We start from the raw sequence: 16,341 nt of genomic DNA on the forward strand, positions 1-16,341 counted from the left end.
CCCTTATCAGAGGAACTGTTTGCGAAAATCTTCTCCCATTCAGTTGGTTGCCTCATTATTTTGTCAATAGTTTCTTTTGCTGTGCAGAAGCTTTTCAGTTTCATATAATCCCATTTGTTTATTTTAGTTTTTACTTCCATTGCCTTTGGAGTCAAATTCATAAAATGCTCTTTGAACCCAAGATCCATAAGTTTAGTACCTATGTTTTCTTCGATGCAGTTTATTGTGTCAGGTCTTATGCTTAAGTCTTTGATCCATTTTGAATTAATTTTGGTACATGGTGACAGATAGCAGTCCAGTTTCATTCTTTTGCACGTAGCTATCCAATTCTGCCAGCACCATTTATTGAAGAGGCTGTCTTTCCTCCATCGTATGTTTTTAGCTTCTTTGTCAAAAATTATCTGTCCATATTTATATGGTTTTATTTCTGGGTTCTCAATTCTATTCCATTGGTCTATGTGTCTGTTTTTCCGCCAATACCAAGCTGTTTTGATTATTGTAGCCCTGTAGTACAAGGAAAAATCAGGGAGTGTAATACCTCCAGTATTGTTCTTTTTTTTTAATATTGCTTTGGCTATTCGGGGTCTTTTGTGGTTCCAAACAAATCTGATGATTTTTTGTTCTATTTCTTTAAAAAATGCCATTGGGATTTTAATGGGGATTGCATTAAATCTGTATATGGCTTTGGGTAATATGGCCATTTTAACTATGTTGATTCTTCCAATCCATGAGCACGGAATGTCTTTCCATTTCTTTGTGTCTTCTTCAATTTCTTTCAAAAATGTCTTATAGTTTTCAGCATATAAATCCTTCACATCCTTGGTTAAGTTTATTCCTAGGTATTTTATTCTTTTTGCTGCAATTGCAAAAGGAATTGTTTTTTCTATCTCTTTTTCTGAGATTTCATTGTTGGTATATAGGAAAGCAATGGACTTTTGTACGTTGATTTTGTAGCCAGCAACTTTACTATATTCATTGATTGTTTCTAATAGCTTTTTGGTGGAGTCTTTAGGGTTTTCTATGTATAGCATCATGTCATCTGCAAAGAGTGACAATTTAACTTCTTCATTCCCAATTTGGATGCCTTTTATTTCTTTCTCTTGCCTGATAGCTCTGGCGAGGACTTCCAACACTATGTTGAAAAGCAGAGGTGATAGGGGACAACCTTGTCGTGTTCCTGAACGTAGAGCAAAGGGCTTCAGCTTTTCACCATTAATTATGAGGTTAGCTGAGGGCTTGTCGTATATGGCCTTTATTATGTTGAGGTATTTTCCTTCTATACCAATTTTAGTAAGTGTTTTAATCATAAATGGATGTTGTATCTTATCAAATGCTTTTTCTGCATCAATTGATAGAATCATATGATTTTTGTCCTTTATTTTGTTTATGTGATGTATCACATTGATAGATTTGCGAATGTTGAACCATCCTTGTGCCCCGGGGATGAACCCCACTTGGTCGTGATGAATAATCTTTTTAATGCATTGTTGTATTCGATTTGCTAGAATTTTGTTTAGGATTTTAGCATCTGTATTCATCAGAGATATATGTCTGTAGTTTTCTTTTTTTGTGTTGTCCTTACCAGGTTTTGGTATCAGGGTAATGTTGGCCTCATAAAATGAGTTAGGGAGTACTGACTCTTCTTCAATTTTTTGGAAGAGTTTGAGCAGGATTGGTATTAGATCCTCTTTGAAGGTTTGGTAGAATTCACTGGTGAAGCCATCTGGTCCAGGACTTTTGATTTTGGGAAGGTTTTTGATGACTGATTCAATTTCCTTACTGGTGATCGGCCTGTTAAGATTTTCCAGTTCTTCATGATTCAGCCTTGGAAGGCTATATGTTTCTAAGAACTTGTCCATTTCTTCTAAGTTATTAAATTTGGTGGCATATACTCCTTCATAGTATTCTTGGATAATCCTTTGTATTTCTGTGGTGTCCGTGATAACTTCCCCTTTTTCATTTCTGATTTTGTTAATTAGTGTCTACTCTCTTTTTATCTTAGTGAGTCTAGCCAAGGGTTTGTCGATTTTGTTAATCTTTTCAAAGAACCAGCTTTTTGTCACATTAATTTTTTCTATTGTCTTTTTGTTCTCTATTTCATTTAGTTCTGCTCTGATTTTTGTTATTTCCTTTCTTCTGCTGACCTTGGGTTTCGCTTGTTCTTCTTTTTCTAGTTTTTTAAGGTGTAACATGAGGTTATTTATTTGGGATTTTTCTTGTTTCTTGAGATAGGCCTGTAATGATATAAATTTCCCTCTTAAAACTGCTTTCGCGGCATCCCAAAAATTTTGGTAGGATGTATTTTCATTGTCATTTGTTTCTATGTATCTTTTGAGCTCTCCTCTAATTTCTTCTTTGACCCAGTCGTTCTTTAAAAGTATGTTGTTTAATCTCCATGTATTTGTGTTTTTTCCTGCTTTCTTTTTGCAGTTGATATCCAATTTCAAAGCTTTGTGATCAGAGAATATGCTTGGTATGATTTCAATCTTCTTAAATTTGCTGAGGCTGATTTTGTGTCCCAATATATGGTCTATCCTTGAGAATGTTCCATGTACACTAGAAAAGAATGTATAGTCTGATGTTTTAGGATGAAGTGCTCTATATATGTCAATTAAATCCAATTCATCTAATGTGTTATTTAGGGCTGCGATTTCGTTATTTATCTTCTGTTTGGATGATCTATCCATAGCTGTCAATGATGTATTTAAGTCCCCTAGTATAATTGTGTTTTGGTCAATTTCTCCCTTTAGTTCTGTTAGTAGTTGCTTGGTATATTTCGGTGCTCCCTGATTGGGGGCATAAATATTGATGACTGTTATGTCTTCTTGTTGTATAGTCCCCTTTACCATTATGAAATATCCATCTTTGTCTCTTGTTATCTTTTTCACCCTGAAGTCTGTTTCATCGGAAATCATTATGGCTACACCTGATTTTTTCTGGGTACCATTTGCTTGAAGTGTCAATTTCCACCCTTTCACTTTGAGTCTATGCTTGTCCTTGTAGCTGAGATGTGTCTCTTGTAGGCAGCATATGGTTGGGTTTAGTTTTTTGATCCAATCTGCTACTCCGTGTTTTTTTATTGGTGAGTTCAGTCCATTTACATTTAGGGTGATTATTGATATGTGAGGATTTCCTGTCATTCTGTCTTTAGTTTTCTGGTAAGGCTGTGTCTCCATTGTTTCTTTGCCTTTTTGTTGTTGTCTGTTATTTCTGTGTGGTGGTATTCTATGATGTTTCCCTCTGTTTCTTCTTTTATTACAGTATATATTTCAGATTTGGATGTTTTTTGAGTGGTTACCCTTGAGTTTATGTAAAAGAAAGTTTGATATTTAGAGTATTCCAGTTTCTTCAGTACGCTTACTTTCTCTATTCCCATATTCCAGTTCAGGCCTTTACGCTCCCCCTTTTTATGTTTTGGTTGCCACAAGTTGTCCCTGTTGATGGTGGTCTAATAGCCTCCTTTAGTATTTCTTGTAGTGCAGGTCGTGTATTAGAAAATTCCCTCAGCTTCTGGATGTCTGGAAAGGTCTTTATTCCTCCTTCATATCTAAAGGAGATCTTTGCTGGATATATTATTCTTGGCTCATGATTTCTCTCTTTCAATAGTTTGAATATTTGGTTCCATTCCCTCCTAGCTTGTAGAGTTTCTGCTGAAAAATCTGATGATAATCTAATGGGCTTTCCTTTGTAAGTTACCGTCTTCTTTTCCCTGGCTGCCTTGAGGATTCTTTCTTTATCATTGATTTTAGACAGCTTCAATACAATGTGCCTTGGTGAAGGCCTGTTGGGATTGAGGTAATTAGGTGTTCTATTTGCTTCTTGGATTCGAGGATCCAGTTCTGTCCACAAGTTTGGGAAGTTCTCATCGACGATTTGTTTGAATATATTCTCTGTTCCCTTCCCTCTTTCTTCTCCTTCTGGTATGCCCATTATTCTTATATTGCTCTTTCTGATGGAGTCAGAAAGTTCTTGTAGAGTTCTTTCATTTCTTTTAAGTCTCAAGTCTCTTTCTTCTTCCCTCTGTGTAAATTCCAGGTTCCTATCTTCGATGTCACTGATTCTTTCCTCCATCTGGTCAACTCTACTACCTAAGCTGGATATTTTATTGTTAATTTCTTCTATTGAGTTCTTGATCTCCAGAAATTCTATTTGGTTCTTTTTCAAGATTTCAATCTCTTTTGTAAAATGCTCATGGTGTTCTTTGATTGTGTTTCTGAGTTCATTAAACTGCCTTTCTGTGTTTTCTTGCATCTCGTTCAGTTTTTTCAAAATTGCGATCTTGAATTCTCTGTCATTTAAATCACAAAGGTCCATATCTCTAAGTTCCTTTTCTGGAGACTTTTCACTTTCTTTCTGAGCTATCTTGTTGCCTTGGTTATTCATGGCAATCACTGATTTACTATTTCTCTTCCTAGACATCTACAGGAGTGTCTTCTGCAACAGGTTGATAGGTATGCGAAGAGCTTTTGGAGTTCCAAAGCTCTTTCTGCACCATATTCAGAGCCCGTTTGTTTCAGCAGTTCTGTTTACTCCTGCAGGGATCCGCCCAGATAGGTGGGGCCAGGGGCGGGGTGAGTTGTGAGAGGTGGCCCAGAGCAATGGCGGCGACCACCACCACAGCCAGTCCTGCTTCCACAGCTCCCTCCCCTTTGCCAGAACTAGTTGAGCTGCGAATCTGTGTCTGCGGTCCACAGTTCTCAGAGCAGCAAATATTCTGTCCTTTGATCCGACACTGCTACTTTATCGCTTCTAGCACCGGGCTGGTGGGGGCGGGGCGAGCTCTGGGAGGGTAGGGAGGGGGCGGCTAGTCTCCGTGCCTAGGGCTTCCGTTCTCCGCTCGGCAGTGAGGGCTTAAACCACCGATTTCAGCCCTCTTCCCTCAGTCTTTGCTCCGAGGTCTGCCGTGAGCGAGCGTTGGGTTCAGCGGTTTTGTATGCTGCCCCCTCAGCCCTGTGGGCCGTAAGCGGAGCCCTAGCAGTCTGAGTCCTTCCCTCTCCCGCAGCAGCTGCGGAAGATCCGGGCTCAGCGGGCTCCGAGCACTGAGCTAGGTCTGTGTCCTGCGCCCGCGCGGCTCCGTCTCCGCACTTCTCCTCTCCCTCCTCCCCCGCTCGCGCGATTCACCCACCTGGCGGTGAATTCAGTAGTCGGCCTCTTCGTCTTGCCTGTCTGCTGTGCAAGGAGTCCTTTGTGGAGTTATTGTTGTCCGATTCGTTGTAAATTCCAGGGGAGCGTTACAGAGGCTCACCTCACGCCGCCATTTTTTTTTTGATCCTGACTGGTTCTTTTTCATGGTTTCCATCTCCATTTTTATGCTTTCTAGCTCTCTGTTGAAGTTCTCCCTGAGACCTCTGAGCATTATTATAACCAGTGTTTTAAACTCTGCATCTGATAGGTTGCTTATCTCCATTTTGCTTAGCTGTTTTTCCGGAGCTTTGTTCTGTTCTTTCATTTGGGACATGTTTCTTTGTCTCCCCATTTAGGCTGCCTCCTGTGTTTGTTTCTATGTATTAGGTAGTGCTGCTATGTCTTCCAGTATTAGTAGAGTGGCCTTATGTAGTAGGTATGCTGTGGGTTTCAGTGGCACAGTTTTTCTGGTCTCCTGAGCCATGCACTCTAGTTGTGTCCCTTGTGTGGGTTGTGTGTGTCCTCCTCTTGTAGTTGAGCCTTGGTTGATAATTTCATATCAGTTTGAAGGACTGACCCTTGGGCTCACTGGTTGTGAGGACTGGCCTTGACTACAGTGGAAGAGTTGTTGTGCAGGGACTGATTCTACAGAGCAGGATCTGCGTCAGCAGGACTCTGGTGCCTGCCCAATCCTCCCCTTGGGTGTGTTGTACTTGGAGATGGCTAGGTGATGTTCCAGCTCGTTTTGAATCTGGCCCCTAGGGATGCCAGCCCCAGGACCACTTTGGAGGGGATCTGCTGTAGGTTAAGTTCAGCCACAACCCGTGACCCACTTGGGGCCACCTAGCAGGAGCCACAAAGAAATCTGAAGATGACTGCCACTGATGTTCTGCTTGGAAGTGCTTTGGGAGGGCCAGCCATGAACAAAGGCTGGCTATCACTGATGCTACACTTAGGGCTTCTCAGCTAGAGGTACAGAACATGCTTAAGCCAGATGCTGCTTGTCTGGGTTCCGTGAACCTTTGAGAGACTAAGAAAGTCTTCAGCTTGAGCCAAGGCAGGTGGTTTTTATGAAAAAGACACTGGAAGCCCTGGGTGGGCCTGAAAGTTGGGTGAAGTGTTGTCTTAAATCACCAGGGCATGGTGAACGATTGGCGGAGACTCAGATATGGAGGCCACCTGTGTCTGCATGTGGGAAAGGGGGAGGGCTTCCCTGTCCAGGAGAAAGCTACCTCTGCAGCCCACATCCCAAGCCAGACAACACAGTTCCCCACCGTATGTCACTGCCACCTCTCCAGCTGCTGCCCCAGCACTGGAGCTCAGAGCGAGTGATTCGATTGGTTGGTAAGTCTGCATGTGGTCCGTTTAAAAGGAGTGCCTAGGAATGCTGCTGCACTCAGTTTCACTAAGTCACAATCTCTGCTGATTTTCACAACCAGAAATTATGGGGATTTCTTTCCCCAGCACTGGAACCCTGGGCTAGGGTGGGGTTGGGACCTCTTGCTCCTCTCTGGGGTGGGGAGGACCCTCCTGATCTTTAATGGTCACACACGGGTGTGGGACCAGCCCATTCTGTGTCTCTGCCCCTCCTACCACTCTGAAGGTGGCTTCTTCTGCATATCCTTAGTTGAAAGGCTTCATTTCAGCTTGATTTTAGGTGATTCTCAATAATGGTTGTTTTGTAGATTAGTTGTAATTTTGATGTGATTGTGAGAAAAAGTAAGCACAGCATTTACCTACTTCGCCATCTTGGTTGTCCCATCAAAACTAGCTTTTTATTAATTTCTTGATGATAGCCATTCTGACAGGTGTGAGGTGATATCTCATTGTGGTTTTAATTTGATTTCTCTCATGATTAGTGACATAGAGAATCGTTTCATATGTCTGTTGGCCATTTGCATGTCCCCTTTGGAGAAATGTCTATTCAGGTCTTCTGCCCATTTTTTCATTGGGTTGTTTGTATTATTGGTGTTAAGTTGTATAAGTTTCTTATATATGTTGGGTATTAACTCCTTTTCAGATGTATCATTAGCAAATATATTCTCCCATTCAGTAGGTTGTCTTTTCATTCTGTTGATGGTTTCCTTTGCTGTGCAAAATGTTTTCAGTTTGACATAGTCCTGTTTGTTTATTTTTTTCTTTTATTTTCCTTTCCCAAGGAAGTATATCAGAAAAAGTATTACTAAGAGCAGTGTCAGAGAGTTTACTGCCTATGTTTTCTTCCAGGAATTTCAGAGATTCAGGTCTTACAGTTAAGTCTTTAATCCATTTTGAGTTTATTTTTGTACATGGTTTAAGAAAGTGATCTAGTTTCATACTTTTTTCATGTCCAGTTTACCAAACACTATTTATTGAAGATGCTATCTTTACCCCATTGTATATGGTTGCTTCCTTTTTCATAGATTAATTGACCATATAGGCATGGGTTTATTTTTGTGCTCTCTATACTGTTCCATTGAGCTATGTGTCTGTTTTCATGACATTACCATGCTGTTTTGATTACTGTAGCCTTGTAGTATTGTTGATATCAGGTAGCATGATACCTCTAGCTTTGTTTTCTTTCTCAAGATCACTTTGGCTATTGGGGGTATCTTGTTGTTCCATTCAATTTTTAGAATTATTTGTTCTAGTTCTGTGAAAAATGCCATTGGTATTTTGATAAGAATTGCTTTGAATCTGTAGATTGCATTGGGTAGTATGGACATTTGGCTTTACCTGTGAGATTTTTCCTTTGTCACATTTTCTTATTTCTGGTTATGGTCTTTCATTTCCTGCTTAAAGAATACCCTTTAACCTATGTCATAAAGCTTGTTAAATCATGATGAAATTCTTTAGTTTTTGCTTGTCTGGGGAACTCTTTATCTCACCTTCAATTCTGAATGATAACTTTGCCAGGTAGATTATTCTAGGTTATAGTGCTAGGTTATAGTGCTAAAGTGCTTCCTTTTAGCACTTTAAAGATGTCCTGCCACTTCTTTCTGACCTATAAAGTTGATGCTGAGAAATCAGCTTATAATGTTATGAGGTTTCCTTTGTATGTAAGTAGTCATTTTCCGCTTGTTGCTTTCAAAATTTTCTCTTTATCTTTACTTTTGCCATTTCAATTACAATATGTCTTGTTGTGGGTCTTTTTGTGTTCATCTTGTTTGGAACTATCTGTATTTCCTGGACCTTAATGTTAATTTCCTTTGCCAGGTTAGGACAGTTTTCAGACATTATTTATTTCAATAAAGTTTCTGTTTCTTTGTCCTCTTTCTTTTTCTTCTGGATCCATATAATGTGAATGTTTGTCCCGACCCGCGGGACACTACACGAGGGACCCCGAAGCACCTAGAAGGGAGGAAAATAGGAGACACAAAGACCGGAGACAAGACAGAAGTTCTGATCAAGTCTCTCTTTATTGCAGCTCAATCAGGGGTTATATACATTCTTTTGCTGGGTGGAGGGGCATTAACATAAGAAGGGTTGCTGCCGGCTAGAGGTCTTAAGCCATCCGGACACCCCCTACAGAAATGTGGGTGTTATCTAAAGACCCAAGTAACTTCCTCTATCTCATGCTTCTCAGTCATGTGATGGTGCCTTACAGGCACCCGCCCTCTACAGGTCCCCCTTTTCTGTTTTATAAAAAAAGAGCTCTAAGCCCCTAGGGACCTGTGCCTGTCTTAGGTTGGGACAGTCCATCTCTGTGACACCTGGTACAGCAACAGGTTTTGATTTTTTATGTTACTTAGAGAGCTGTCCTCTTACCCGTCATTGGCTATCCAGTTCATCTCACAGGGGAGGAGTCCTGTTTTATGACTCCTATTATTGGAGATAGGGATCTCCTCGCTCTTGCATCTCCAGTCTGGTGTAATGGACCTGTATGGGCTTGGCCTGCAAGGCCTCTATTTGTTGTCTGAGAAAGCGCCAAGTTTCTAACATGGCTAGATAAAGAAAATAATTCTGGCACAGTACAACCTTACGTTGTACCCAACCTCCCAGTAAATCTGTGGGGCCGTGACATATTATCCCAAATGGGAGTAATCATGTTCAGCCCCAATTCCAAGATAACCACCCAGATGTTAAAACAAGGGTTTCTCCCAGGTCAGGGGTGAGTAAGTGTGTCAGAAAGGGGCCAAGAAAGCGGCCAGTCTTCTTGTCTTCTTGTCTAATAGTGGTTGCATCAGCACCAGTGTCAATAAGGCCTTTAAAGGTTTTTCCATCAAGTTTTAAATCTAGCATGGGCTTATTGGGGGAGAGATTTTGAATCCAATAAGCATCTGAGGATCCCAAATTTTTTTTTGTTTCTAGGCTCATTGTTGGCAGATTTATGGGTGGTCTGGAGTGGGAGAAGGAGTAGTTGAGCTATTCTCTGTCCCGGTTGTATAGAAATGAGAGAGGAAGTGGAGGAGGCTACAATCTGTATTTCTCCAGTAAAATCATTGTCTATAACACCATGGTAAATATATAGGCCTTGTAGGCTCAAACTGCCTCTTCCGATTATTAGACCAAAAGTGTTTGGTGGTAGGGGTCTGGTGACACCCGTAGGTGGTATCTATTTCACTTACTAGTTTGATGAGCATCCTTCTGACTGTTTCTTTGAATTCTTTATCAGTCAACTCACTTTTCTCTGTTTTATTAAGGTTTTTTTTCTTTTAACTAAGATTTTTCTTATTTCTTCATTTGAGAGACATTCTTCTGTCTTTTCATTTTGTTTGACTTCCTATGTTTGTGTATATGAATTGGACAAAACAGCTATCTCTCCCATCCTTGAAAAAGTGGCCTGTGTAGAAGCAATCTCTGTGTAGTCTATGTGTGCTGGATTTATTTATTTATTTATTTATTTATTTATTTATTTATTTATTTATTTATGGCAGGCTAGTTGGAACTGAGAGGGTGCCTGTGATCTCTGGGGCCCTGGCCTACCAACATTGAGTGGCTCCAGGCAGGGAGGCCAGGTGTGTGTAGTAATGCTCTGTTGATCCTGCTAACTCCCTTTGTTTGGAGCTTACATGGGCTCAAGAGATGTGTTCAGAAATGCACTGCAGTGACCTTGCAGGTAGGTCAGAGCACCTGGATAGAGCTCCCGTCTACCCTACCAAGGTGGACTGGGACATACACAATGGTGCTCACTGGCTCCTCTGACTCCAGAGAATTCCCAGTTTCCAGAGAGTTCCCACAACTCCCCAGTCTTCTCTACATGGTTATTCTCTCTTTTTGTATGAAAAGTGATCTTGTAAATAAGCGACTTCTGTGTAGGCTGCGTGGGCTGGGTAGCTTTGGTGGGCTGATTGTAGCCAGGTGGGTGGTTATGGTGCCTGGTGCTCTGACTTGCTGGCATACCTAGCTGGAGAGGCTTCAGGTAGGGAAGCCAAGTGTGTGGTGATGCATTGTTGATCCTGATTGCTCCCTTTGTTTGAATCAAAAATAGGTTCTGGGGAAAAAATGGCGGCATGAGGTGAGCCTCTGTAGCACTCCCCTGGAATTTACAACGAATCGGACAACAATCGGACCCCACAAAGGACTCCCTGCACAGCAGACAGGCAAGACGAAGAGGCCCACTACTGAATTCACCACCAGGTGGGTGAATCGTGCAAGCTGGGGAGGAGAAAGAGGAGAAGTGTGGAGACAGAGTCTCGCAGGCGCAGGACGGAGACCTAGCTCAGCGCTCCGTGCTCACTGCATCCCAGAACTACCGCAGCTGCGGGAGAGGGAAGGACTCGACTACTTATGGCCCACAGGGCTGAGGGGGCAGCATATAACATGGCTGAACCCAACACTCACGGCAGCAAGGACTGAGGGAAAAGGGCTGAAATCGTTGGTTTAAGCCCTAACTGCCGAGCGGGGAACGGAAGCCTTAGGCACGAAGACTAGCTGCCCACTCCCTACCCTCCCAAGCTCGCCCCACCACCACCGGCCTGGTACTAGAAGCGATAAAGTAGCAGTGTCAGATCAAAGGACAGAATATTTGCTGCTCTGAGAACTGTGGACCGCAGACACAGATTCGCAGCTCAACTAGTTCCGGCAAGGGGAGGGAGATGTGGAAGCAGGACTGGCTGTGGTGGTGGTCGCCACCATTGCTCTGAGCCACCTCTCACAACTCACCCCGCCCCTGACTCCACCAATCTGGGTGAATCCCTGCAGGAGTAAACAGAACTGCTGAAACATACGGGCTCTGAATCTGGTGCAGATAGAGCTTTGGAACGTCAAAAGCTCTTCGCATACCTGTCAATCTGTTGCAGAAGCCACTCCTGTAGATGTCTAGGGAAAGAAATAGTAAATCAGTGAATGCCATGGATAACCAAGGCAACAAGATAGCTCAGAAAGAAAGTGAAAAGTCTCCAGAAAAGGAACTTAGAGATATGGAAATATGTGATTTAAATGACAGAGAATTCAAGATTGCAATTCTGAAAAAACTGAACGAGATGCAAGAAAACACAGAAAGGCAGTTTAATGAACTCAGAAACACAATCAAAGAACACCATGAGCATTTTACAAAAGAGATTCAAATTTTGAAAAAGAATCAAATAGAATTTCTGGAGATTAAGAACTCAATAGAAGAAATTAACAATAAAATATCCAGCTTAGGTAGTAGAGTTGACCAGATGGAGAAACGAATCAGTGACATCGAAGATAGGAACCTGGAAATTACACAGATGGAAGAAGAAAGAGACTTGAGACTTAAAAGAAATGAAAGAACTCTAAAAGAACTTTCTGACTCTATCAGAAAGAGCAATATAAGAATAATGGGCATACCAGAAGGAGAAGAAAGAGGGAAAGGAACAGAGAACATATTGAAACAAATCATCGATGAGAACTTCCCAAACTTGTGGAAAGAATTGGATCCTCGAATCCAAGAAGCAAATAGAACACCTAATTACCTCAATTCCAACAGGCCTTCACCAAGGCACATTGTATTAAAGCTGTCTAAAATCAATGACAAAGAAAGAATCCTCAAGGCAGCCAGGGAAAAGAAGACGGTAGCTTACAAAGGAAAGCCCATTAGATTATCATGAGATTTTTCAGCAGAAACTCTACAAGCTAGGAGGGAATGGAACCAAATATTCAAACTATTGAAAGAGAAATTATGAGCCAGGAATAATATATCCAGCAAAGATCTCCTTTAGATATGAAGGAGGAATAAAGACCTTTCCAGACATCCAGAAGCTGAGGGAATTTTCTAATACACGACCTGCACTACAAGAAATACTAAAGGAGGCTATTAGACCACCATCAACAAGGACAACTTGTGGCAACCAAAACAAAAAGGGGGAGAGTAACGGCCTGAACTGGAATATGGAAATAAAGAAAGTAAGGATGCTGAAGAAACTGTAATAATCTAAATATCAAACTTTATTTTACATAAACTTAAGGGTAACCACTCAAAAAACTTCCAGAACTGAAATATGTAATGTAATAAAAGAAGAAACAGAGGTAAACATCATAGAATACCACCACACAGAAATAATAGACAACAACAAAAAAGCAAAGAAACAATGGAGACACAGCCTTATTAGAAAACTAAAGATAGAATGACAATAACGAAATAGCAGCCCTAAATGACACATTAGATAAAATGGACATTATTGACATATATAGAGCACTTCATCCTAAAACATCAGACTATACAATTTTTTCTAGTGTACATGGAACATTCTCAAGAATACACCATATATTGGGAGATAAAATCAGCCTCAGCAAATTTAAGAAGATTGAAATCATACCAAGCATATTCTCTGATCACAAAGCTTTGAAATTGGATATCAACTGCAAAAAGAAAGCAGGAAAAAACACAAACACACGGAGATTAAACAACATACTTTTAAAGAATGACCAAGTCAAAGAAATTAGAGGAGAGATCAAAAGACACATAGAAACAAATGACAATGAAAATACATCCTACCAAAATTTTGGGGATGCAGCAAAAGCAGATTTAAGAGGGAAATTTATATAATTACAGGCCTATCTTGAGAAACAAGAAAAATCCCAAATAAATAACCTCATGTTACACCTTAAAGAACTCAAAAAAGAAGAACAAATGAAACCCAAGGTCAACAGAAGAAAGGAAATAACAAAAATCAGAGCAGAACTAAATGAAATAGAGAACAAAAAGACAATAGAAAAAAAATAATGTGAAAAAGAGCTGGTTCTTTGAAAAGGTTAACAAAATTGACAAGGACGCCACAGAAATACAAAGGATCATCTAAGAATACTACGAAGGACTATATGCCACCAAATTAAATAACCTGGAAGAAATGGACAAGTTCTTAGAAACATATAGCCTTCCAAGGCTGAACCATGATGAACTGGAAAATCTAAACAGACCGATCGCCAGTAACGGAATTGAATCAATCATCCAAAACCTTCCCAAAAGCAAAAGTCCGGGACCAGATGATTTCACTAGTGAATTCTACCAAACCTTCAAAGAAGATCTAATACCAATCCTGCTCAAACTCTTCCAAAAAATTGAAGTAGAGATAGTACTCCCCAACTCCTTTTATGAGGCCAACATTACCCTGATACCAAAACCTGGTAAGGACAACACACAAAAAAGAAAACTACAGACCAATATCTCTGATGAATACAGATGCAAAAACCCTAAACAAAATTCCAGCAAATCGAATACTACAATGCATTAAAAAGATTTTTCACCACGACCAGGTGCGGCTTATTTCCGGGGCACAAGGATGGTTCAACATCCGCAAATCAATCAATGTGATACATCACATAAACAAAATAAAGGACAGAAATCATATGATTACATCAGTTGATGCAGAAAAAGCATTTGACAAGATACAACATCCATTTATGATTAAAACACTTAATAAAACAGGTATAGAAGGAAAATACCTTAACATAATAAAGGCCATATATGACAAACCCTCAGCTAATCTCATAATTAATGGTGAAAAACTGAAGCCCTTTGCTCTACATTCAGGAACACGACAGTGCTGTCTCCTATCACCTCTGCTTTTCAACATAGTGTTAGACGTCCTTGCCAGAGCAATCAGGCAAGAGAAAGAAATAAAAGGTATCCAAATTGTGAAAGAAGTTAAATTGTCACTCTTTGCAAATGACATGATGCTATATATAGAAAACCCTAAAGGCTCCACCAAAAAGCTATTAGAAACAATCAACTAATACACTAAAGTTGCCGGCTACAAAGTCAACGTACAAAAGTCCATTGCATTCCTATATACTAACAATGAAATCTCAGAAAAAGAAATACACAAAACAATTTCTTTGCAATTGCAGCAAAAAGAATAAAATACCTAGGAATAAACTTAACCAAGGATGTGAAGCACCTATATGCTGAAACCTATAAGACATTTTTGAAAGAAATTGAAAAAGACACAAAGAAATGGAAAGACATTCCGTGATCATGGATTGGAAGCATCAACTTAGTTAAAATGACCATACTATCCAAAACAATATACAGATTTAATGCATTCCCCATCAAAATCCTAATGGCATTTTTTAAAGAAATAGAAAAAAAAATCATCAGATTTGTTTGGAACCACAAAAGACCTCGAATAGCCAAAGCAATCTTAAGAAAAAAGAACAATACTGGAGGTATCACACTCCCTGACTTTAGCTTGTACTACAGGGCTACAATAATCAAAACAACGTGGTATTGGCAGAAAAACAGACACATAGACCAATGGAATAGAATTGAGAACCCAGAAATAAAACCACATAAATATGGACAGATAATTTTTGACAAAGAAGCTAAAAACATACAATGGAGGAAAGACAGCCTCTTCAATAAATGGTGCTGGGAGAATTGGATAGCCACGTGCAAAAGAATGAAACTGGACTGCTATCTGTCATCATGTACCAAAATTAATTCAAAATGGATCAAAGACTTTAGGCATAAGACCTGACACAATAAACTGCATAGAAGAAAACATAGGTACTAAACTGATGGACCTTGGTTTCAAAGAGCATTTTATGAATTTGACTTCAAAGGCAAGGGAAGTAAAAGCTAAAATAAACGAAAGGGACTATATGAAACTTAAAAGCTTCTGCACAGCAAAAGATAGTATTGGCAAAATAAAGAGGCAACCAACTGAATGGGAGAAGACTTTTGCAAATGGTGCCTCCAATAAGGATCTAATATCCAAAATATACAAGGAACTCATGAAACTCAACAACAAAAAAACAAACAACCCAATTGATAAATGGGCAGAGGACCTGAAGAGTCATTTCTCCAAAGAGGATATACAAATGGCAAATAGACATATGAAAAAATGCTCAACATCACTAATCATCAGAGAAATACAAATAAAAACCCCAATGAGATATCACCTCACCCCAGTCAGAATGGCTATCACCAACAAGACAAATAGTAACAAGTGTTGGAGAGGCTGTGGGGAAAAAGGAACCCTCATACACTGTTGATGGGAACGCAGACTGGTGCAGCCGTTATGGAAGGCAGTGTGGAGGTTCCTCAAAAAATTACAAATAGAATTACCATATGACCCAGCAATCTCTCTCCTGGGTATCTACCCAAAAAATCTGAAAACATTTATCCATAAAGACACGTGTGCTCCAATGTTCATTGCAGCTTTGTTTACGGTGGCCAAGACATGGAAACAACCAAAATGTCCTTCAATAGATGAATCGATAAAGAAGTTGTGGTATATATACATAGTGGAATACTATTCGGCATTAAGGAAAGATGATATAGGAGCACTTGTGACAACATGGATGGATCTTGAGAGTATAATGCTAAGTGAAATAAGTCAGACAGAAAAAGCAGAGAACCCTATGATTTCACTGATATGTGGTATATAAACCAAAAACAAGAAAAGAACAAGACAAACAAATGAGAAAGAAAAACTCATAGACACAGACAATAATTTAGTGGTTACCAGAGGGTAAGGGGGATCAAACATATGGTGATGGAAGGAGAACTGACTCTGGGTGTTGAATACACAATGGGATTGATAGATGATGTAATATAGAATTGTACACCTGAAATCTATATAAATTTACTAACCATTGTCACCCCAATAAATTTAATAAAAAAAATAGGTTCTGGGTTTTGTGGCTGGGAATGTGTCATTGCAATCTTGCACTTGAACAGAGCTCCGTCCACCCGATTGAAGTAGAGGTGGATATAAATAATGCTGCTCACCAGCACCTCCATTTCGGAGAGTCCTCAAAGTTCCCAGAGAGCTCTCGTGGTTTCCCAACCTTCTTTATTCAATCATTTCCCCTAACTTATTGTTAAGA

General features: G+C 40.0%; 1 long non-coding RNA gene across 1 annotated transcript in view; it reads left to right on the forward strand.

Annotated features, from left to right (window-relative positions):
• The window catches only part of LOC308498725, a 107,641-nt gene extending 94,515 nt beyond the window's left edge, over positions 1 to 13,126 (forward strand). Inside the window, exon 3 of the long non-coding RNA XR_013993507.1 lies at positions 10,535 to 13,126. This is a non-coding gene — a long non-coding RNA (uncharacterized lncRNA). The remainder of the gene's footprint in view (positions 1 to 10,534) is intronic.
• The last annotated feature ends 3,215 nt before the right edge of the window (positions 13,127 to 16,341 follow it).

This window comes from Rhinolophus hipposideros (assembly GCF_964194185.1).
Source record: "Rhinolophus hipposideros genome assembly, chromosome: 6".
NCBI lineage: Eukaryota > Metazoa > Chordata > Mammalia > Chiroptera > Rhinolophidae > Rhinolophus > Rhinolophus hipposideros.